Consider the following 25351-nt stretch of genomic DNA (forward strand, 5'->3'; position numbering starts at 1 on the left):
AGTGCATGTATTCCTTGTTAATTTATGTGATAAAAGAAAAGATCATGTTAGTATTGGTATTTTGTAATGACTTATAACATGGAATAATCAACATTTTCTTTTTTCACCCTCATATTTATTAGATTGCAAACCAGTGTACTGTGCAATTTGCTCAGTTTCTGTGTTTGTTGCTAAAATCATTGGGTCTGTGGGGAAAAAAATCCATGTTGGATTTAAAAAAAAAAACTTTTTGTTATGCTAGAGTCTATTTGTTTGTTTGTTTTCAGTGTTCACTTGTTGTTTCTGGCTAATGTTCTATATGTTGGCTTGTTGCAGATTTTTGGAGCAGTTAGATATCTGTTGACATATTGTAACTGTCTATTTTTTTTATTATAATGTAGTGGCATTGTTTTATCTGTTTGGTTATGGAAAATCTTAGGGCAGTTAGATACCAGTTGGCACATCCTAACTGTTTATTATTTTATATAATTTAGTGGTATTCATTTATCTGTTTAGTTGTTGTAGAATCTTGGGTCAGTTAGATACCTGTTGGCATATTCTAACTGTCTTTTTTTTTTTTATATAATGAAGTGGTATTGATTTATCTGTTTGGTTATTTTAAACTCTTGGGGCAGTTAGATACCAGTTGGCGTATTCTAACTGCCTATTTTATGATATAATTTAGTGGTATTCCTTTATCTGTTTAGTTGTTGTAGAATCTTGGGGCAGTTAGATAGCTGTTGGCATATTTTACCAGTTTATAGTTTTTTAATAGAAGTTTTCTTAATGTTTAAGTACAGTTTAGTTAATACATTTTGGTTTTAAGAAGATTAAATAAGCGTTTGTAAGATTTGCAGGTAATCTCTGCTTTAGGGTAATGGTACTATCATTACATTTGAACCATCCATTTTTAAAAAAAATATATATGCAGTATAGTGACCTGCATTGGTTGTGGCTCCTGTGTGGTAGATTATACCTATTGTTGTGAAGGTTTTCTTACCAAGTGATACTTGACCATGTGTGAATCCAGTCAGCTTGCAGTTGTTTTTGGTACCATCTGCATTGTAACGTAGAAGCATTAGTATTACGTATTTACTATGTTTTTGTATATGTAAGGTGCAGCGATTATCCAAATTGTAGGTAGTACATAATCTAACATGGTTTGCATTTTGTACAAGTTGCTGAAATGGAACAGATTCACAATTAGGTATTGATACATACACGCAGCGCTCATTGGGGATTTGTTCTTGTGTCACATTGTTGCAGAGAGTGCATGTATGTTTCCACATGTATGAAATCTGGAAGATTTCATTTATAGGTATGTTTTTATTTTCCAGTACTTGTAGTAAGTACATTAGACATTCTTGTGGATCTTCCTGTGAGTTTATAGTGAATTTCACCATTCCAGCACAGTAGTCCAATTGTTGTCTTATTCGATAAACACTATACGTGTTGTCAGGATTGTTTGTTGCGTTTCTATGAAGTACTAACATTTGCAAACACAATTGGTCTGTACTGTGTAAGTAAATGTTGTAAACAATTGGTGGTAATTGAAATAGAATATTCATTGCTACATTGCGTAGCAAAAGACACCAATTACATTTGAAAGTTTAAATGGACCCGGTAGTTCTGTATCTGAGTGCTTTTTTTTTTAGTTTGTCTTCCTTTTTTGAAGAAGTACCTGGTTTACTTTCCCTAATAGTTTCTTTTTGTTTATGGTATTCGTTTTTTTTTACTCTCTTTGGAGGATTTGCAGTTACATCCTGTTGCATTTCGGTTTGATTAAGTTTTCTTTTACAACATTTTACTTTTTGTGGAACAGGATATGTTTTTAGATGGGGGTGTATAGTGAACAAAGTCTATTGTCTTCTAAAATGCAAGGAATATCAGCATTTACTTTACTTGCATCAAAGTTGATTAGAAATGGACCGTGAAGTGTACGTAAGCGTGATAGTGCTACGTAGCTCATGCCTTCTTTAAAGACTATGTTACCAATGCCTATCAATGCTTTTTCTAGGGTAAGACCTTGTGAATTATGAATGGTGACTGCGTATGCAAGATTTAGAGAAAATTGTTCTCTGCGTGCATGTATGTCTTTGAAGAGAAGGAATCGAGCTGTTGAGCGTCCTATCCTTTTCATTCTGGAAGTTTGTTCATTCTCTATATTGGAAATGTTGCCAAAGGTTGACATTTCCTATGCTGCCAACAGTTTTACGGCAGAGTTTGTGTCCTAAGGTTTTAAAAATAGGCTCACCTTTCACTGGTGTCAATTGAAGAAAATCTCCAAAAACAATAATGTGTTTTCCTCCAAAGTGCTCTTCATAGTTTGTTTTGAGTACTTCTTCTAATCTGAAGTGAATCAAAGCCAACATTAGGTTGGAGACCATGCTCACTTCATCTATTAGTAGCATTTTCATTTGTTTTAATACTCTGCATAGTTCCATTGCAGCTTCTGTAGAAAGTTTGTAATAGTCTAATTTGTTTTGGTTTTCTACTGGCAGGAGTAGTAATCGGTGTAAAGTGACACCTCTTATATTGTAGGGAGCTAAACCTGTGGGGGCAGTGACAACAGCTGACAGTTTATTGTTTGTCAATTGTTGAAGGAATTTACTGATGATTTTGATTAAGACTGTTCTACCAGAACCAGCTTCACCACTGACGTACAGTAGTATAGGTTTGTAATTTTGGCAGGTGCATTCTTTGTTTTCATGTTGTACACCATGTGCAATTTCTTTTGTTATGTTGCTCATTGTTTAGTTTTGATTGCCTTCTTTATCTTCATACTGACATGTTGGGCCTCATTACACGGTAGGCGGAAAGGGTTTACCGGTACCGGTATTTTACCAGTACCGGTAAATCCTTTCCGCCTTACTACGAGGTCCCTTTGCGGGTTGGGGAATTTAACGCCTGCTTTTTGCAGGCGTTAAAAACCAACCCCCAAAGGGACCCAGGGAGCTAGTTACGGTACCGCAATTTGCGGTGCTGTAATTGGCACCTTCCCCTTTCCCATTATGCCCTATGGGGCAAAAATGGGAATGGGGAAGGGCAATGGTAGAAGGGGGAATTACAGCCCCGCCAACCTTGGAATGGGGCGGTAATTCCCCTTTCCACCAAGGCGGTGCCGGTATTTTACCGGCATGAACCATGGCGCTAATTGCACCATGGTTCTCCGCCTACCGTGTAATGAGGCCTGTGGTGTTTTCTACCTCCGTCATAGCTAATTCTGCCTCATTTGTTATTAGTGGCTCTCCCAGTGGTTCTTGGCTTCCTGTTACAGAAGGTTGACTACTGTCAGGAGTGTCCTTTTCTAGTTGGGCCTGGAGTTCTTCTTCGTGTTGCTGTTCATTGTGCAACATTGTTTTGTACTATGTAAAGTTTACATCGGTTACAGTGCTTTCATTTGCTTTGAAAGTGTCTTCGTAGGAGTCATAGTTATCTAGTATTTCTTCTTCTTTTCTCCATGGTTTAAAGAGTTGTAGCAGGGGCATGTAATATAGTTCTTTATGTTGAGGAGTCTTTAATGACAATTTGATATGATTAATTAAATTTGGTTTGGTGAGTTTTACTAAGCTGCCTTCACAATTTGATACTCTGTATCTACCTTTTTTTTCATCAGGTTTTATATTATTTTTGTATGTTAAGTTTTGTGCTATGTGGTATAGACTGTTTGGGTAGTATGTGTCCAGCAAATTGTTTTTTAAAATGTCTTGGCTGTTGGGATCATGTTTGGCTATTGTTTCTATATCGTCGTATGATTTCAGAATTCTTTTTCTTAGCCATACTATATTTTCAGATTTTCCGTACAAAGCAGTACCGGTTAAACTATCTGCTGCTTCATGGGAGCCACATTCTCTATGGGAGACCGTTTTTATGCCCAAGCTGTATAATTTCTGAGACAGTGGGCCTCATTACGAGTCCGGCGGTAACCGTGGCGGTAAAACCGCATGGTTACCGCAGGACTCATATTACCATTCCGCCTCTGTGACTCCCGGAATTACCAGGGCATTACAGCCCCGGTGTCCCAGGAGTCACAGAGGCGGAATGGTGTTAATCCCCATTCCCATTGAGTCCCAGGGGACTCAATGGGAATGGGGAAGTGGAAACACTGGCACCATCTCGTGATGGTGCTGGTGTTTCCACGTCCACCTGCAGGCGGGAGGTGTTCAACCCGCCAGGTCAGACCTGGCGGGAAGATCACCTCCTGCCTGCAGGACTTGGGATTGGGCGGTCCGGAATTAACAGTGCCGGTGGGTTTACCGCAACTGTTAATTCCGGACTGCCCGACCCGTAATGAGGCCCAGTGTTTTGTCTGATGACAAGGTCTTGGAGCTCTGTTTTTTCTGCTTTGGTTAAGTATGCTGTAACATATTATGCAACTGCAGTGGAATTGTCTGCAATGTACTGCACATCTATGTTTGCATTCCATAAGTGGGCAATGATTGCATTGTAATCATTGATATATTTTTCTTCTTCTGTTCTTTTTATGTAATTTGTATTTTTAGGTGATTTACCTTTAACACTGTGTCTAACTGAAGACATGAAGTTGTTTACTTGACCTGTTTTTGTAACTGGTCTAGGGAAACCAAAACGGCATTTGTTGTAGTATTTCCCTTTGTTTTTGTATTTGGGATGACAATATTTTTCGATAAACTGTAACACAGTGGCATCATTGTCTTGACCAAATTTAGGAGCATCTTCAATCCATAAAAGCATGTGGATATGTGGTGCTCCTCTGGCTTGTTGTTATTTTTTCCAAAAGAAGTGTTGCACTTCTCCGAGGGGAGGAACAGTTTTATTACAAATAAAGTGTAGCATAGCAATGAAGCGATGGTGAAAATATCTAGAAACATTAACAGGATCTAGAGAACAAAGTTCTCCAGGTGTAAATATATATATGTTTGTTTTGTTTTTGTTTGATATGCGTAGGAAATCATGTAAATCTTCCCATGCATATTCTGCACAACTTAATGTAACAAACCAAGTGGGTGGGCAAGGTTTCTTATCATACAACGTACATCTCCATGACGTCGGAAACCAGTACCTTTTAGTACCACGCATGTTTGCTAATAGATTTGTAATACTTGATTGTAAAACCTCATCTTTTTGTTGCACTTTTTGTAATAATTGTGTAGCTGACATATTTTGAAAGTGGGTTCCTGATTTTAATGTGTGTGCAACTCCATAACATAGAGTTGCTAGTTCACTTTCAAAGAGCAGGTGGAATATGTATTCCACATTTTGTCTAAATCTGGGATCTTCAGAACACCTCCGTAATGAGCGGTATTCTGATGCTGTTTGAATTGGTCTATCATCGTACCTTTCTCCTTTGCCAGTAGGAAAGAGTAGAGGAAAAGCATGTGCTTCTGTACTTTTTTCCAATATTCTGATTGGTGATCCTTTTGTTTGTCACATTTGGTACATTTCTAGTGCATCTTCTACGGTGTCATTAGAGTGCAATGGATGAATTGGATAATGGTCTAAAGTATTGGATACTGTAGCAGGATCTAGAAGCTCAGATTGACCAGCTTCTGGTGACTCTTGAATTATTTCAGTGGTTGCCTTCAAGTTTTCTTCAATATTAATTTCTTTGTAGTATTCATTATTGTCTTTTAGATATTGCAAGGCTTGTCTAACTTTATGTAAATCTACCAGTTGTTGCCATTTTATTTTGTCTTTTGTAGGTACACCATTTACTAAGATAATTAAAGATTGCTCCATTGGACGTTGCACTCACAGAGTGTGCACATTTTGTTTTAGATTTAATGGTAAATACACTACTTTTCCACGAATGCCTTTCACCAATCCAGAGGCAGGTCATTTTGCTGTTTTTGGTTGGAGGTGTATTATTGCTTGAAAGGGGTGCACTGTTTTAATTATGATGCTCTCATATAAATTGAGTTGTTGTAGGAATTTTGTTAGTGGAAATAATTCCAAATTATTTGTGATAGCACGTGAAGGAGTTTGATTGTTGTCAAGTTTTGTAGTGCAGTAACTGCAAAGTATTAAGGGGGTCAATTATTTCATATTTGTTTTCTGCTATAAGGTAGAAAGCTAATTCAAACCATTTAGAATCTTCATTGTCTTCTATTTTGTATGATAGGTCTACAGTTTTTGTGTTACTTTTATAAAAAGTTCTGCGGCAACATACACACACATGGTTTGGTACTTCAGCTTTTCTTTTTTGTATGTGTGTAGGAGAAGGTTGCCATGCATAGAATTGTTACTAATTTGTTTTAAAGCTATTTCATTCTGTAAGTGGCTTTCGCTTCCAAAATATTTTTTCTGGATATAGTCGATTTCTTCAAGTAGGTCTTTTGCTGTACCATGTAGAAGAATGTTATTTAAATTGGCTAGTGCTAAAGCAGGACTTTTAGCATAGTGCAGTTTATAGACTAGATTTCTTATAGTTGAATAATGTGTTGATATCATTTTGATATGATGGAATGTGGTTTTGCAATTAGGTCCTGAAATGCAGGTCGATGAATGTCCTTGTAGTCCTGTGTACTTGCGCACTGGACAGGTATCCATATTTCGCAGTAGTTTAATTTTGATTTTGTCTTTGCCTTTCACATACTGATTGAGGAATTGGCATAAAGACTTGAAAGATTTTTTGGGAATGTTACACATTGATGTGCATGGCCATTTGTATACTAGACGTTCTGGGGGTAATTCATAGAATTCAGCGCACAAGTGGCGCACGCGCCTGGCGCACAGTGTGCGCGTGCGAATCCCTGCGCCAGCCGCGTGCGCTAAAATACATTTCAGCGCACAGCGTAGTCATGGATTCCAGCCACCAAAACCAGCCGTGGCGCACAGTGGCGCAGCGACCCTGCAGCAGCGCCAGTTACGCCCCCAAGAAGGCCCCTTGCGCAGGGAAAAGCCATCAAAATCCCCAATCCAGCGCAAAGGGCTGCGCTAACCCTGTACCAGCACGGCAAGCGGGGTACGTGTATCACTGGGGTGCGCGGGAAGTTTCTCACCTGATTTCAGCTGGGTACGTGTATTACTGGGGTGTGCGGGAAGTTTCACACGCGATTGGCCCTGTGCGAGCGGGGTACGTGTATTATTGGGGTGCGTGGGAAGTTTCACACGAGAATTCAGCAGGGTACGAGTATTTCAGGGGTGCGCTGGAAGTTTATCACGCGATTCCATCAGGGTACGTGTATATCAGGGGTGCGCGGGAAGTTTCACATGTGATTTCAGCTGGGTACATGTATTCCAGGGGTGCGCGGGAAGTTCCACACGCGAATGTCCTGGGTACGTGTATTTCGATCTGCGCGGGAAGTTACACACACAAATTCAGCAGGGTACGTGTATTTCAAGGGTGCGCAGGAAGTTCCACACGCGATTGGCCCCGTGCGAGCGGGGTACGTGTATTACTGGGGTGCGCAGGAAGTTTCACATGCGATTTCAGCATAGTACGTGTATTTCAGGGGTGCGCAGAAAGTTCCACACGCGATTCCATCAGGGTACATGTATATCAGGGGTGCGCGGGAAGTTCCACACGCGAATGTCCTGTGTACGTGTATTTCGGGGTGTGCGGGAAGTTTCACACGCGATTTCAGCAGGGTACGTGTATATCAGGGGTGCGTGGGAAGTTTCACACGCAATTTCAGCTGGGTACGTGTATTCCAGGGGTGCACGGGAAGTTCCACACGCGAATGTCCTGGGTATGTGTATTTCGGGGTGCGCGGGAAGTTACACACGCAAATTCAGCAGGGTACGTGTATTTCAGGAGTGTCAGGGAAGTTCCACACGCGATTCCATCAGGGTACGTGTATATCAGGGGTGCGCGGGAAGTTCCACACGCGATTCCATCAGGGGACGTGTATTTCAGGGGTGCGCGGGAAGTTCCACACGCGATTGGCCCTGTGCGAGCGGGTTACGTGTATTTCGGGGTGCGCGGGAAGTTCCACACGCGAATGTCCTGTGTACGTGTATTTCGGGGTGCACAGGAAGTTTCACACGCAATTTCAGCAGGGTACGTGTATTTCAGGGGTTCCGTGGAGTACTACACGTGAATTGGCCGTGTAGGTCCTCCCAGGTGTTCGCTCTACAACCTCCACGGACCCTGCAGGCAGCCCACACCACGGGGGACTACCCTGCACCCCTGCTCATGTCCCGCAGGCAGCCAATCCACCATGGGCATGCCCCCCAGCCAAGCCACATGTCACCTTGCACTGCTGATCAACAATGCATGTCTCCCAGCACCCCCACCCCCCAGCATTGCGAGGCACCTGGCAGCAAGCCCCCACTCCTGTCTCCCAGCACCCCCATCCCCCAGCATTGCGAGGCACCTGCCAGCAGGCCCCCACTCATGTCCCACTCATGTCCCCCTGCACCCCCACCCCCCAGCATTGCGAGGCACCTGCCAGCAGGCCCCCACACATGTCTCCCAGCACCCCCACCCCCCAGCATTGTGAGACACCTGCCAGCAGGCCCCCACACATGTCTCTCAGCAACCCCACCCCCCAGCATTGTGAGGCACCTGCCAGCAGGCCCCCACTCCTGTCTCCCAGCACCCCCACCCCCCAGCATTGCGAGGCACCTGCCAGCAGGCCCCCACTCATGTCCCACTCATGTCCCCCTGCACCCCCACCCTCAGCATTGTGAGGCACCTGCCAGCAGGCCCCCACTCATGTCCCACTAATGTCCCCCTGCACCCCCACCCCCCAGCATTGTGAGGTACCTGCCAGCAGGCCCCCACTCATGTCCCCTGCACCCCCACCCCCCAGCATTGCGAGGCACCTGCCAGCAGGCCCCCACTCCTGTCTCCCAGCACCCCCACCCCCCAGCAGTGCAGGGCACCCTCCACCAGGCCCCCACTCCTGTCTCCCAGCACCCCCACCAGTCAGGGGCACCCTCCACCAGGCCCCCACTCCTGTCTTCCTGCACCCCCACCCCCCACCAGTCAGGGGCACCCTCCACCAGGCCCCCACTCCTGTCTCCCTGCACCCCCACCCCTCACCAGTCAGGGGCACCCTCCACCAGGCCCCCACACATGTCTCCCAGCACCCCCACCCCCCAGCATTGCGAGGCACCTGCCAGCAGGCCCTGACACATGTCCCCCAGCCAACACGTCATCACAATCTAGATCCCTGTCCCTTATGGGCAGCCTCCACATGCCAAACACCCACCCAAGTATTGCATCCACCCACTCAGAATTGCCAATTACATGATACAACCTCAATGGCAAGTATGTAAATGAACACATGTCCCTCACATACACACAATGGGTGTAAGTGAATGTCAAAACCCATATCATGACATGCATGAAACCAATGATATGATACTACACATTGAAGTTTGATGGAAAAAATGTATTAAAAGCAACATAAATGGGATTAAAAATAAACAAACGACAATGGGAATTAAAATCAAAAAAGCTGCATGTCCGTAAAATAATGAAAAACCACAAATCATAATCCAAAGGAAAGGTGTCCAAAGTCACAGTTCAAAAAAGTACATCCAAGGGAAAAACAAAACCAAAAACCATTGCTCCATGGGTAAATCAAAAAATGAAATCCATAATCCAACAGTCAACTATATACAGATAAACAATCCAGGGTCCATGATCCTAACTGAAGAAATGAAACCTATCTAAAAATACTACGTAATAAAAAAACTATATACAAAAATGTTGGCCATTGTCCAAAAGGTCCAAAATCAAGAAAAAAGCAAAGGAAACCTAACACTAACTACATAACTATTTACAAGGGCAGCGGGCTAGTCCAACGGCTCACTGGATGTTGTCATGGGCCACGGCATCATCAAACTCCTGTTCAATGGCTTGGAGGCGGGCATGTTCCCTGGCCCCAAGGTCTCGCAGGGATAAAGCAGTGTCCAACTCCAACTCCCTGCGAAGACCCTCGAGGCACTCAGCCCGCCTCAGCGCCCTCCGCATGGAGTTCTCCGCCCTGACCATTGTGAGCCGTTCCTCCTCTGCCCGCTGCCGCTATGCACCTATCTGCTGGCCCAACCGCTCCCACACGGAAGCCACTCCCATTCCAGGGTTCTCCTGCCCTCCGGCCAATGCCTGCACCCCTGATGTTGATGGCCTCGAGCCATGATGCCTCCCAGGTCGAGCCTGCCGCTGCCTCTGACGCAACTGCCTGTGCCAGCACGACGGCATCCAGGCTGATGGAATCCACCGACGCCGTCGTGCACGTGCCCTGCCCGATGATGCCGTCACATCCTCCATCTGCTGGGGTCCAGTTGCTGGTGTGTCCACCCCTGCTGGACCTCCGACACCCGACTGTGGCAGGGATGGGATCCACCGAGTTGGCTGCATTGGTCGCGGCAGGTCCACAGGGGGCCCTGGCGGCATCTAGGCCGGAAGACGGCATGGAGAACGACTGGCGCATAGCCTCCACAGAGGAGGAGAGGGTCGCCAAAGTGCCTGACACATGTATGAGACCCCCGACCACGACTGCTCCCAACTGGGCCACGTTGGCACGGTGCTCTTCGTGATGACGTGTATGCTGCCCCCGGGAAGCAGGCACCTCATCACAAATGACACCCGTGCGCAATGCAACACCAATCAGGACCTTCTCCATACGGCCAGGGGTCCCCTCGTCCGCAGGTGGAGTGGAGTCAGATGACATGGACATCCCCCCTACCTGCGGATGGGCCTGGGATGGGGCATCCCTGCTTGTGCATGGTGGTGCAGTCACAGTGTCAGGGACAGTGACATGCACAGGCAACTCCACGGCGACCTGTGCTGCCTCCTGCCCCTGCCCCTGGACTGCACCACTTGCACCAGCAGGGATGCCTCCACCAGGCCCCACGTGCGGCTCAGTAGCGGCCTCCTCATCCTCTGTGGAAACCACCAACCTGGATGGCTCCACACTGTCTTCCACCGTTGCAAGCCCCTGTGGGGGCTCACCCACCCCTTCCGCTGCAGCCGTGGGGGCATCCCCGCCGCTTGGCTCAACAGCACCGTCTCCGCCCTCTTCTTCACTTTGCGCTGCATAGAGGGAGACATAGAACAAAAGCATCAGGGTATTGTACAAAGGTCGCAAACAAAGGGGGGTCTGGGAATCTCTCTACCAGCACGAACACAGCCCAATGACCTGTTCTTGGGTGAATAACCCCTGGGAGAGACTATACCAAGTCTTTAGCTCACTGTCCTTTTCACAGAGAAGAAATTTCCCCGCATATCAGCCTTTGTCCTGCCCAGGGGCAGTCCAGCGCCGAAATGCTAGGCAATTCTCCTCTGAACAAGAGTACCATCAGTAACCCCATACACATGTTTCAGCCTTGTTGGGCATCATCAGTGAGGTGAAACTGTTGCCTCTCTAGGAACAGTGAGCAAGGAGTCCACGTCTGGATTGCCCTGTTAACTTAGGGTGAAACCCAAAGTTAATGTATGCAAACAAAGGGGGCTCTGGGAATCTCTCTAACAGCACGAACACAGCCCAATGACCTGTTCTTGGGTGAATAACCCCTGGGAGAGACTCTACCAAGTCTTTAGCTCACTGTCCTTTTCACAGAGAAGAAATTTCCCCGCATATCAGCCTTTGTCCTGCCCAGGGGCAGTCCAGCGCCGAAATGCTAGGCAATTCTCCTCTGAACAAGAGTACCATCAGTAACCCCATACACGTGTTTCAGCCTTGTTGGGCATCATCAGTGAGGTGAAACTGTTGCCTCTCTATGAACAGTGAGCAAGGGGTCCACGTCTGGATGGCAGTCGGGAGTCTTCTGTTCCAGCAGGGGTGGACACAGCAACTGGACCCCTGCAGATGGCTGATGTGCAGGCACCAAATGGCAGGGCACGGTAGCAGCAGGCAGGCAGGCAGGCAGCAGCAGATGGCTCGTGGGAGGCTGCTCGGGGATCTGGGGGGCAGTAATTCAGCCTTTTGGGCAGGAGCGTGGTCTTCCGTGTGCTTACGCGTGGCCAGCTTGATACGGAGTGATTTGGCACGTGAAAATTCTGCACGTCAGCGTGTAATTCGAGGAAAGGCCCTTAGCGGGTAAGCGCGTCTGCACGCATACGCAATTTCATTGGACAGAAGGCCCTTCAAGCGCAAGCGCCTCTGTGACGTGATGCTCGCAGGCGTGCATGGGCGTTTCAGCGCGCGTGAAAAACTGCACATCCGCGTGTAATCCGAGGAAAGGTCCCATGCGTGTAAGTGACATGACGCGCGCGGGCGTTTCCCTCAGCACGGGTTAAAGGTGAGAGGGGCCAGCAGTTCGCTGTACGTGCCTTTAGTGGAGACCGACGTGTGTTGCTGCTTCCTGTTGTTTCGCGGGCCATCACAACTTCACAGCTATCAAGGACGTATCTCTTCTTTTGGCGGGGGTATTGGCTACGCATGTTTTTCTGCATCGCGCTAGTCAGACGGTGAGTCGCACACGATATTTTACCCACTGCGGGTGCCCCTGTGTATCGCACCCATTTTCGATGTCATAGTACCCTGCGTGTCCCACGCGTACGCGTTATTCGTGTTACTGGGTGCCACCGCGTACTGCGGGAGGTTGATTCCACGCACGTAGGCTGCAGGGTTGGGTGCACGGTTTTACTGCAGTTTTGGGGTACCTGAGCGTTGCGTGACCCGTCACTACATCACCGGGGTCACATACAGCCTTGCAGGTGCAGGGGGGCTGTTAACATCTTGCTTCCCACCCCCTTCACCCCAATTGCCCAGGTCAATTGTGGTGTACACCTCCCATTGGCACTACTCCATCTGTGCCGGCACTACATCTATGCGATGGTTGCGAGGACACCAAAGGTGAGGACGCCTCAGCTGGGCGTACTCCTCGTGGCGGGCATGGTCGGGGACGTGGCCGTGGTGACCAGGGAGTAGGGGGACTTCAGGGTGTCCAGGGCAGCCACAGAGGGGGAAGAGGCAGGGGTGCGCCACTTGAGCACAATGTTGTGCCATGTGTCAGCCTCTGCATCTGGCACTGGCGCCCGTGTGACCCGGCAGTCCGTTCCATCGACTGCCACGGGCCCAAGGGTAGTGGTAGCTGCAGGTGCAGCTGTGGACACCGCCACCCAGGCTAAGGGTCTGCCAGCACAGACTGCGTTGGCACTTGAGAAGCCCTTGGTAGATTTCCAACAGGCCAGGAGGGAAACCATAGGGGCAGGCTAGGCTGCTCAGACCAAGACACGTGTCCCTGGGGCAGTTATGTCATCTGCTGCCCCGAACAGCCGGGTGTTGGCAAGTGCAGGGGCAGATGCACCCAACAACATCCCGGTTGTGAGTCTGCCAACCAGGACCGTTGTGGTCAATGACCCTGCCACAGCTGATGTTGCTGCGCAGGGTCCATTAGAGGGCACCCAGATGCCACTGACACAAGTCAGGCCTTTGGTCGTCCCTCCACCTGCCACTCCCTTGTCTCAATCCACCGAACCCACTGGCCATACCGGTCAGGGCTGCATTAGCCAGCCAGGGTCTGCGCCACAGTCCAAGAGGAGGACGGTTGCACCTGCAGCACAGGCTGGGACCCCACACACAGCCATGATCTCCTGCATGTTGAGGAAGAAGCCTTTCTGCAAGCAGGAACTGGACTTCCTCGTGGGCTACGTGCGGGGTAACAGCCGTGACATGCTAGTGGGTGCCAATAGCCAGACTACGGCTGCCTAACGTGACACCCACTGGAAGCATGTTGCGGAACATGTCAGTTCATTCGGCCATGAGGTGCACACAGCGCAAGAGTGCAAAAAGCATTGGAATGACATCAAACGCAGCACTAAGGCTAAGCATGCTTCTAATTACAACTTGACTCTGGGGACTGGCGGTGGGCCTGCACCAGAGGAGGAAGAGCTCAATCCGCATGAGGCACTCGTTGCGGAGTTCATACCACCTGAATTGGTCAAAAGAGTGGGAGAGATGCTGGACTTTGATGCCCAGTCCAGTGAGTGTTGATGTGTGTTTGTTGAGGACGTGTGTGTTTCACTTGTGGGATGTGTTGTGCATGATTGCCACTACGTGTGACGTGTACATGGTTCTGATGTGTAAGTAATGCAATGCTTCCGTGATGCATGTCTGCTCTGCTGGATGGTGGACATGTGGAGCAGACGGGGACTGTCCACATCACCACTATTGCACCCTACTGACATGCTGGTTGCAAGTATGCCCCTCCGGTCCATGTTCCAGCTCACTGGCCCTTCTGCATGTGGTGTGGGGTGACCTTCCTCTCAGCCCAGGCACAATGTCATTGCATGACTGACGTGCATGTCTCCTCTGCCTGAATGCAGGGACTCCATGTAGGCATGCTCCCTTGCCCCTCCTCCGCCACTCTGCACCCCAGTTCCATCTTTGCACTGGTCTGCTTCAATCTTGCCAATGTGTACTTTCCTGTTCATTCGTTCTGTGTAGATGCTAACTTCCAGCGTACAATCTGCCAGACATATGTCATGTGGTACAGCCTTAGTACTTGATGCAGGGTATCTCACTTGTACTGTGCATAGGTCAGATGTCCCGCAGGGACATGAGTGCCCATTCATGCTCCATGTGCATTGCACGCATGCCCCTATGTGTCCTTGACTGGATGATCACTGTAATACAAGTCCTGGGTGACATACATTGCATGGCATCTCATCAACCTTCCCATGTCAACTGTGGGTCAGTAATGCGTTGCACACATGTTTAGGGTCTGACAATCTGTGTGGCTCACAGGCTTCAGCCTGTTCAATGGCCAATGACTCTGTCCAACTGTTGTTGTGTCTTCTTCACACGTGGGCGGCCTTTCATCATGTGTCCTGCTTACTGTCCCATCATCATTTGCAGTGTTGTCACTTGAATCACATTAAACTGTTGATGCCAATCAACACTGCCTGTCAATACACAGGTGTATGGTCAGCCTTTTGATACCATGCTAGGCATCCCTGCTTTTGTACTTGGGTGGACATTTTCTGCACTGCATAGACCCACTTCCATGGAAACTGCCACCTTTCAACAGGTCTGATCACAGAAGCAATTCAAAGTTGACCCAGCATGCATGCCAGGTTATATGTTGTGTGTCACATGTCTGCCTGATGCGTTTGTTGTCGGTGTGTTTGTGTGTTGTGTGCTTCTGACACGTATAGTGACCTTTTTTCTCTCTATTTTTCAGGTGATGACGCAATGGAGATGGAGGATGGTGTTGTCATGCCAGACACAGGGTTGTTACCACTACATCAACCCGGCACAAGTGGGGGTCATGGGGTGGTAGGCCACGAAAACCCCCAAGTGCTACAGTCCATCTTGTCTCTGGCTGCCTTTGAGTCCAGCCTTGATGACGACTCTGACGTCCATGTTGAGTTGGATGAGCATCAAGTCCATTTGTCAGGGGTGAGTGATTCTGATGTGGACACTCCTCTGTCCGCGACACCTGCACTGAGGGATCAGACAGTCTTGGTTCCTCCACCCGTGGTGGATCGGGACGCAGGGTCACCCTCCACACCAGTCACTGATGTGCCTGGGACATCACGTCAACGGGGGCATGTAGTCGTGCAGCTGCGGGCGGTGCCAACACAGCGAGGACCCCCGGTCCTTGGGTCCCGCAGGTGTCAAGCCCGGCAACACGGTCTCCGCGCGCAACCGCAGTATACTGAGTGGGAGCAAGACATGACTGCCAATTCAGAACGGCAGGGGGCAGCAATGGAGAACATCGCTGAGAGCATGGAGCGTGTGGCCCGATCTGTGCTCCCCCCTGCTAGGCAGGTGCTTCTCCAGCAGCAGGCGGCACGGTCCACGGCCCACTCGCTCAGGCTGGGCATGGCGGCCTCAGACAGGGCACGCCCGGCTGAAATGTCGTCTCTGCGTCAAGAAATTGCTGCTCACGCAGAGGCGCACATAGATGCCCTGAGGGAGGAGTATGCTTCCCTCAAATCCACTCTGGGTGTCCTTATGATGTCCCAGAGGCAGCGGGCAGAGGAGAGGTTTGCACAGCTTGCGCGTACCATCTTGGCTGAGCTACAGGCTTGCCGGGAGGTGCAGCGGTTGTCCAGCCAGGCTCATAGTTAGTGTAATTAGTTAATATAGTTTAAAATTGCTTGTCTATTGTGCTTTCATGTGACGGTGCGGTGCTTTGTGGCTTTTGAAGGCATCCACTGTCTGTTCCAGCTGGGCCCTTCAGGCTTGTCTTGTGTATGTGTTTGCTGCTTTGGGTCCTTGACTCACATATGCCACTCCTGCCCCCCTTATCCATGGGCTCACAAGGATGGTTCGGTGTGACAGCCTATTACACAAGGGCTTTGGACTGTCATATCTGTGGCATGTCTGGTGCTGTGTGACTTGTGTTGACACCCCTAGTGAGGATGATTGTGGTGTTATTGTCCACTTTTCAGCTTTTGCTAGATGGGGTGTTTCATTGTGTAGTATGTTTCTTATCTTTACTGTACACGTGCTTGTTGCAATTCATGCCGTAGATAGTGTGTTCCACACGGATGTGAAAGAAGGACTGATGGTGTGATTTCTGATGTAAGTCTCTGACATGGTCCAGTAATGAGATGCCTGAAGAGACACACAGAGAAGACTTTAAAGCATTAATCATGTGTTTCATGCCCTTTCTGCAGGGGGATGAGCCTCCAGACCACCTTTGCCAGCAGACATGGCCCATTGGACATCTGAATTCTGGACACGTTTGTTGGTGTCCACATGCACATGTGTACACAAGCAGAGGCACAGGGATTGCAGACCTACATCCTAGAACTGCTGACGTGTTCCAAGGAACTCCAGGCAAGGTGAGCAGCACAGGGGGGCCATAACACAGCAAAGCTTGCACCAGGCGAGTTGCACATGCAGGCTTAGTTACAGCACTGAGGGTGAGCTTGGACGAATATTGGTGTTGAAGCACACAATGCAGCTCAGATGTGTTGGTGGACTGATGGCTGTTGATTGTAAGGTTGTCTGGGACACCTGCAGGGGCAGTGGCAAATACCCTCCGGTACACCAAGGTCCATTGAGGCACTTGCATCAACCATGTAGCCTTCCGAGACATGGAAAGGGGCAGCTCACAGGGACATACAGCAAGGGACATACTCGGGTGCAGTGCATTTCATTTCCATGTACATTTTGATACATGCACTGCCTACTTTGTTTCGGTCATGGTGGAACACGACTTGTTCTGAAGTCATGCCTTGCTATATGGGTCTGTCTGCTTACCCAGGGAACATTGCATGTTGTGTGAATTGTGACACATTGGTGTTCCATTTGCCACACACCCACCGGCGGCTGACTTACTGCATTGACTGTGTATGACCCATCACAGGGGTAATGTTACATATGGGTACGCAGCATCTACACCAGATTGTCTGTTTGTAGAGTATTTTTTTGCATGTTTGGTGGTGTGCTTTTGTTTTATGGGCACGGACAGATTATTAACTGTGGCTCTCTTTGCAGCATTGCAGTGCTCCTGTAACCGGACCTGAGAGTGCACAGGCAGGAGGCCAGCACTCAAAACCAGAGATAAGTGTCTTGTTGTTTTTCTTTCAAACTGCTCAGCATAGGCTTGCTGGGGGGTGCACTAATGCATGGATGAATGTGTAATTCAATTTGGTATGTTTGTTTTCCCCTAATCACCCAGAGTCCTATCCAATTTTAAAACCTGTACCCTCTACCCGGTGTTCCTGCTTCCCGTACCTATCCAAGCAACGTTCCCTAACCCTCTTTCCCCGCTGGGGTTTCGATGCCTGTGTAAGCCCCAAACATGCAGGCACCAAAACCCTAGAGGGGGTGGTTGGTTCGTGCCACTCCTAAGCCTGGACTACAGAAGGCCATGACAATGATGTCCAAGTTTGTTCGGATTGTGTATGTGTTCATGCAGGTAGTACATTTTTGTGCATTCCCTACTTTCATGTGTCATTCCTCCTCCCCTCTCCTGCCACTCATTCCAGTTATCCAGTGTGCCAACACCTGTCCCGACTGCATTTCCCTGACCCTCCTTCCCCACAAGGGTCTCAGAGGCCTGTGTGAGTTTGACCTTGCAGGCACCCGGGACACGGTGGTGGTGGTTGTTTCGTGCCACTCATGTGCCTGTACACGGGACCTGTGACAGTACACATCCGTTCATGGTGCATCATTCTATGTTATGTACCACACATGGTTCACATCCTGTTGTGACATTGTTTTACTGTGCTACCTTGGTTGTTACATCATTGTGGTAGTACTTGGCCTTTGTGAGGTACTGCTACGTCAAGTCATCTACTGGAGGGTGTTCTGGTTCATTTTTCTGGTTTGGATTTTGTGATTTTGCAAATGAGGGTGGACTCTGAGGGTGCAGGCACCTTTTTACACACAAGGTGGGAGATGGTGACGAAGGGGAAGGGTGATCCTGTGGCCAGGTGAAATTGAGGGTTGAAGTCTCCATGACCCAGGTGCAGTTGTTCAGTGGGTCATGGTCATTTGTGAGGGAGGGGGGGGGGGTTTGTTGTTGATAGTTGCCTTGCCCTGCAGTGTGATGGGAACCCTCGCATTGTAATTGTGGTATCCTATGTACATGTTGTGTTCTGCTGATCAATGCCTGTTCATGTGTTGTGTTTACCTTTCAGGTGTGAGGGGATAGTTGTGGTTTGACATGCTGGGGTGTACACATGGTGAATGTTCACATGTGATGTGTAGAGGACACTGATGGTCACTTGATTGCACATGCATATGTTGAGTGCATGTCCTTACTGACCCACACACTTGCACTATGATGCACTACATGTACACCCACCCTTGGATATCCACGTGTACACTCTGTTTGCCTTCTGGTGCCCACTGTGTCCCTGCAGCACATGTTCTGTGACCAATTATGTATCCTGTACATGCCTAATTTGCTTTTTGATGTGGTTTGTCGCTTAGATGTGATGCTCAGGGTGTGCATCACACACAATGGCTGTTCACTGTGCTGTGCGCTGAGCAGTGTGTTGCAGGAGTTGGACACAGCACACAGAAGCTGCAGTGTTGATTTTGCAATGCACAATGTGCGTGTAGACAGGCATTCATTGTTATGTTACGTCTACAACTTTTGTAATGCATTTGGGAATGACTTATTTTGGGTGGGAGGTTGTTGGTCAGTCATTTCATCTGATTCCATGTCAGGCATCATTGTCTGATGCCACTGTACATTTTTGACATGGCAATGTGTACCTTATTGGTACTGTGCTGGTGTACGGGTATTGGTGTTGTGGTTTGGGAGGGTTTGAGTGACATAACAGTGATGGTCATGGCCTGTTTTGCAGGTGTGTGTGATTCACACCTTGCATGTCAGGGTCATCCGCTTCTCAAAGCAACTAGCTGGGGGTAGATCTCGCTCCGCGGCAGGGGCCTCCCACTGGAACAGCCTTCCTGCCTCACTGGAACTTGAGGAGAACCATCTCCGGTTCCGGAAGCACCTCAAGACCTTCCTCTTTGCTTCTGCTTTCTCTCTCCCTCTCCCTTGCAAAATTCTTCACTGGAACTGCACTGGATCTGCAACTGGGCCACTCTCACCAACCTCGGTCCCTGGCCCAGCCACTCTCCACTTGCACTGCCTCCCTGGCAACCCCAGCACTGCGGGACTGTCTCTCTATCCCTACAGCCCCCCCCCTTCCCAGCACTTGTCTGCACTTACCTTTGCAGTTGCCACCACCTGGCCTATTTATTTGTTTTTTAGTCTACTTACCCTGTACTGCACTCCCCCCTCCCCTTCCCCTTGCACTTTTCCCTTCCCCCTACCCCTGCACTTGCGCAATCTAAATGACACCTGGCCTAGTAGTATCGTTGTCTGTCTTCCCTTGTTCCCCCTCCCTGCCTCGTCGCACCTTGAAATACTTGTGTATAGGCACGTTACAAATGCCATATCATGTCATGTCATATGTGTGCCTTTTGGTCACACAGGATAGCTTGTGTTTAAGTAGCTAGGGATGCAGACAATGTGGCACTTCCATGGCAACTATCTCAGGGTGGTAGGGTTGTGACAGTTGACTGTCTCTTTGTCATCATCGATTGTCACCTGGTATGTGCCAGGCCTGTGTGCACTCCGCAGGGGTGGGAGTTTAGATGAAAAATGTGGCCACAAGCTGGGTCCGGGCTTCCTCGCCACGTGCCCTGTCCCCTCCCATGGGTAGCGCCTGTGCCTGTGGTTGGGGATGTGGGGGCACCACCATGTCCACCGGTACGCCCTGCCGTGTTGCAACATTGTGCAGGACACATGCTGCCACAATGATCCTGCACACTACTGGGGTTGCATAGAGTAGCTGCCCGCCAGAGCGGTCAAGGGAGCGGAAACGTGACTTGAGCACTCCGAATGTGTGCTCCACTATGGCCCTGGTTGCAACATGGGCGGCGTTGTATCTTAACAGCGGTGGTGTGGTGGGGTTCCGGATTGGCGTCATCATGTGGTTGCTCAGAGGGTAGGCACTGTCCCCTGGGGAGGTGTAAATGGTTGTGATTATTGGGGTTTGTGTATTTGTGTGTGTGTGACATGCATGCATGTGCAAGGGCATTTGTACTCACCTAGGAGCCAGGTGCCGCCATGCTGCCCAGCTTCCAGGGTCCGGCTCAGAGCGGACATTCTGTATATGAAACTGTCATGGGTGGAGCCAGGGTAGTTTGCATAGACAGAGGTGATGATTCCCTTTGCATCGCATACCACCTGTACATTGATGGAATGCCAGTGCTTGCGGTTTCGGTAGATGTGCTCAGTGGCCCTAGATGGACATAGGGCCACATGGGTGCAATCTATGGCACCGAGCACTTTGGGGAAGTGTGCCACCCTGAAAAAATCCAGGACAACGGCCTGCCTTTCTGCGGGTGTTCTGGGCATGTATATGTGCCTGTGGACTGAGGGGCGCACTGTCATGATTGCCAGTACCTGGTGTAGGCAGCGTGACTGCGTGGCCTGTGAGACCCCCCCAATATGGCAGTAGTCCGCTGAAATGACCCAGTGGCCAAGAAATGCAGGACATTGAGCACCTTCTCCAAGGGGCTCAATGCTTGGGAGCAAAGGGTGGGGGATGTAAGGTCATCTTCCCACTCCCTGACCAGGTCTAGGATGATATGGGGTGGAAACCTATGCCTGCCGTAGACCTGGTCATCAGGTATCCCAAAAAGGCTTGTCCGTGGTGTGAAAATGCGTGCCCTGGCTATTCTCCTCCTCCTGCGGTGTCCCACGATCAGTGCTGCGACAAATGGGGCATTCATCGTAGCTGTACATACGTGTTTGTTGTTTGCGCGCACTTTTATACTGTGCGCGGGGACGCTTCCGCCTGCCTTCGTGTGGCGGACGCGTTGACGCCTGTGTGCGTCTTTTGCCGTGCGCGGGTTTCCCGTATTCGAATCCATGAATGCGGGTTGTTCGCGTGCGTGTGGGCATTCCATGTAGTTCCCTGCAGTACTTCCCCAGTTACGCCTCCTTTTTCACGCGTTATTCCCCATTCTGCGTGTTATGCCCACTGTTCCGCCCACTTTGGTTGTGTGCGCCATGCCACGTGCGCTTTTACTGTGCGCGTAGCACCCGCCGTGTGTGCCCGCGTGCGCCATGGCAGGATTTGGCACACGGACTGCGGGAAACACGCACAGCGTCTTCCTTGAATCGCACACATGCACGTGCGCTGGGTTTCTTACGCTTGCACCACCTTGCGCCTGCTTGCGCTGGGATTTTCGGCGCACGTTTGCTCCATGAATCGACCCCTAAGATTCAGCTGAATGGAGAGGTAATTCTAAGTTTTCTGGGGATATTTTTGTAAGCAGTATTTCTTGTTCCATTATGGTATTATTAACTTTTTCATAATCTCGTTCACTGCCATGTATGGCAGTTGTATTTGTTTGCTTTTGTTTCTAAGCTTCTTCATTAAAATATGGTTCTGTGCTTGTAGTGTCACTCCACTCACCTCCACAGATATTTAAGAAGTAAGTTTTGTTGACATTTCGTTTATTGAGAAGTCTTTTTTGTAATTTAGTCATTAGTTTTGTTAGTGGTTTCATTTTGTTTAACACTAAAATAAATAACATTCTTTTGAGAAGGATTGCACTGTCTATCAAAGCTTCTAAGATTAATTTCCGACAGTAGGTTTTAAGGGTTGTGCATGATTTCTCTCCTGTTTTTATAAGATTTTGAAGGACTCTGGTGGAACATTTTTGCTAAAATACTTTTTTTGGTATGCTTACTTGGCACTATATCAAGATTTATAAGAGCAGTTTTATCAGTAGTGGTAGCTGAATTCTTGTTAATTGTTTTCTGTTTTGTTTTACATTTTGATAGAGGAGGCAAAGTTTCTGTACTTGGAGCTTGTTTTGTTTCGCTAAATGACTGTATTAGCTGTTTTGTTTGAACTTTTTTTTACAAATTCTGCTAGAGATGGATGCTTATTTTGGACATTTCTATTTTCATTTGCTCTACTTCTGCATTGCTTTCTACGGACTTGATTTTTGGTAGGCATTCTTTAGGGTCTGTTGAAAAAAAATAACATGGTATGGGTTTGGGTGTTCCACAATGTATGTGTGCTGTGTGCATGAGTGTCTGAGTATGATGATAAAGATGTATGTGATGTTGTGTGATTGTGAATTGGCAACTACAACTTGTTGGGATGGGTATTCATGAATTTATGTGCTACTAAACTGGGGTTCAGATGGCAGTAGAAAGTAAGCCAGTGGTGAGGAGAAGCACAAATAGTAAATCTAATGGTATACAATTAAAACAGTTGTTTGTTCTATAATATCAAAATTCTAGGGGCTGAGTTGTCTCATCTGTGCGCCGAAAAATGGGAATTTGTGTGCCATTCTGCCTGTAAATCTCTGTTTAACAAACGGGGATTTGTTAACAGAATGGTGCACAACTCTGTTTTTAGGCGCATAAATAGCATGAATTAACCTTACAGTATGTTTGAGTAATAGTACAAATATTATGGTGGTATTTAACTTACTTTTTTTGTAGAATGAGCAGGTTTCTTCTTAGTTGTTGTTTGTACTTCAAATTCTGCTGCTGCTTTTCAGGAGAGTGGTCTTCACTGCAATTGTAAAGGGAACAAATTAGTGATTTTGTTTGTATATAGCACTGATGTTAATTTAGACATTGATTTTTATGTTTGTGTACAAGTATTGTTGTTTGATATTTGAACATAGTGTGTGCATGCAATTTTGTTTGACTATGTGAACTCTTTATATTTTACTTTAAATATGTTAGTTCAACATGCTTTGCAAATGTGTGTGTAAAAAGAAATTAAATAGCAAATAGGTTTGGAAGTGACAGTTGATTATAGCAGATGGGAAAAATGGCAGTAGGTTCATTTTATAGGTTATAGAAGCTAAACATCAGTTAATCTGTTTATATGAATGTATAAGAATTGTACATGTACTATGCAGAAAACATGCATACCTGTATTTTGTGTTCATGCATATGGATATGCATCCAGATGCAAGTAGAAATCTTGGAGACTTGTACAATATTTCTTGTAGAAGGTGCTTTCCAATGATATGACACTTGTACTCAGAGAGATTAACAGTACATTTGAAGTTCTGATATATGATGATGCAGTTAGATGTAGAGGTCTTGGATGTGATTGGATGATGGTCGTGTGACTGCTTAGCTATATCCAATCAGGGAATGGCACAGATAGTGAAATGGAAATGGTAGAAGGACTGTCCATGTTACGATATGTCTGCGGACATGGCGGTAGTCCGCGGACATCACGTGTTACATCCGGGGGTTTTGGGGTGGGGAGGCATGCAAATGAGAATGAGCAGAGCAATGGAATGGTCAGTAAAGTTTAATGGGTGTGTTGTGCCAGCAGAGAGTTTGTCAGATACTCTTTTTCCTGAGAGAAGAACAGATAGCTATGCCTGTGTGTTTCAGAAAACAGATTGTTTGGATTTTGGGAGACTTGTGGATACATTGGTTGGAGGTGCATGAAGAAATCTGTGGAGTAGCTGTAGATCTTGGATTCCCACATGTGGAAGTGCACTGGCATGGAGTACGTGGAATGAAGTGGTTGGACTTGCTACCTCCCTGTGCTACTTTGGAGACAGAGCATCATCCAGGCATAATTGCAATTCTTTGTGGAGGGAACAGTTTAGGACATGAGTCTGGAATTTCTTTGCATTTTGCAATGAAAGAAGGACATGGGAAGGTCATGGCCATGTTTCCAAATTCTCAAGTAATTTTTTCTCGGATTGCGCAGAGACAAATTTGGCTGCGTTCTTCTTCATTTAGTCCACAAATGGAGAAAGCAAGGCACAACGTCAATAAGGCTGTTTGTGCCTTTCTAAGAGATGTTGGCATGTTCTCTTTTCACAATGAAAATATTATGTTTCGTAGCACATGCATGTTTCGCAGAGATGGAGTCCAACTTACTTATGCTGGCACTTAGATTTTTTTGAGAAATGTACAAAATGCATTACGACCTTTTTTGGAATTACAGCATCCATTTTGTAGTAGGTGTTGAGCATTGCAAGTTTTTCAAACACAAACACCACCAAAAGGCTCTTTTCAGAGCCACCACTTCCTCCCAGACAAAACTGCAATGGCTATGATAGGGCAGCACCCAAAAATGTTAGATGTTCTCGAACTTCTAAAAAATACACAAGGCCCTGCTTCATGTCACACACGACACACTAGGAGAGGAAGGAAAAGGAGGGTAAGGGGGGACACCAACCACGGGGATAAGAAACGGCGGGTGGAGAGAGGAAGATGTAGAGTGGGCCTTACTTAGGAAGTGAGCAGGTCTTCTCGTGCTTTGAGACCAGAGACTCAAAAGTGCTGGTAACCCTACTGATTATCTTCATGCACAGAAATCATTGCTGTCTTTCAAGCTTATGTCTTCCCTTATGTATTTGTTTCATATGATATGACTGGACCCTAAGAGAATTACTGTAAGAACATACTTGAGGGATAACTCTGTATAGTACTTTTTCAATTGTTATTTCCTGCCTGCTACTGAAGAAAACCATGTGGCCTAGATATGTCAGTAAAGGAATGAAGGGGGAGCCAGACATGTGATGTCATCAGTGATGTCATCAATGACATTTGTGATGTCATCTTTGATGTCCTGTGTGTTAGTCTTAGCAGTGAGTTATGGTTGTTTAACTTATCATAACTGGTGAATTTCAGGGGGTTTTTGGTTTTACTTTGAACCATAACGTCCCTTCAACAAAGTTCTTTTACTGAATATATATATATATATATATATATATATATATATATATATATATATATATATATATATATATATATATATATATATACATATATATATATATATATATATATATATATATATATATATATATATATATATATATATATATATATATACAGGGCTCCTGCCACTTACCATGTAATAAGCTTCTCAATAAGCACATTCTCTTTCGTAACTACTCTATCAAATACCATGTATTGGAGCGTTCAGCACCTGCTCACATCAAGTGGCAGTTACTTCCAATGCTGAGCATTTAAAAATGTTTCTTTTTGAAAGCATATTCAT

This window comes from Ambystoma mexicanum, chromosome 7p (genome assembly GCF_040938575.1).
Source record: "Ambystoma mexicanum isolate Mex_15411 chromosome 7p, UKY_AmexF1_1, whole genome shotgun sequence".
In the NCBI taxonomy this organism is placed as follows: domain Eukaryota; kingdom Metazoa; phylum Chordata; class Amphibia; order Caudata; family Ambystomatidae; genus Ambystoma; species Ambystoma mexicanum.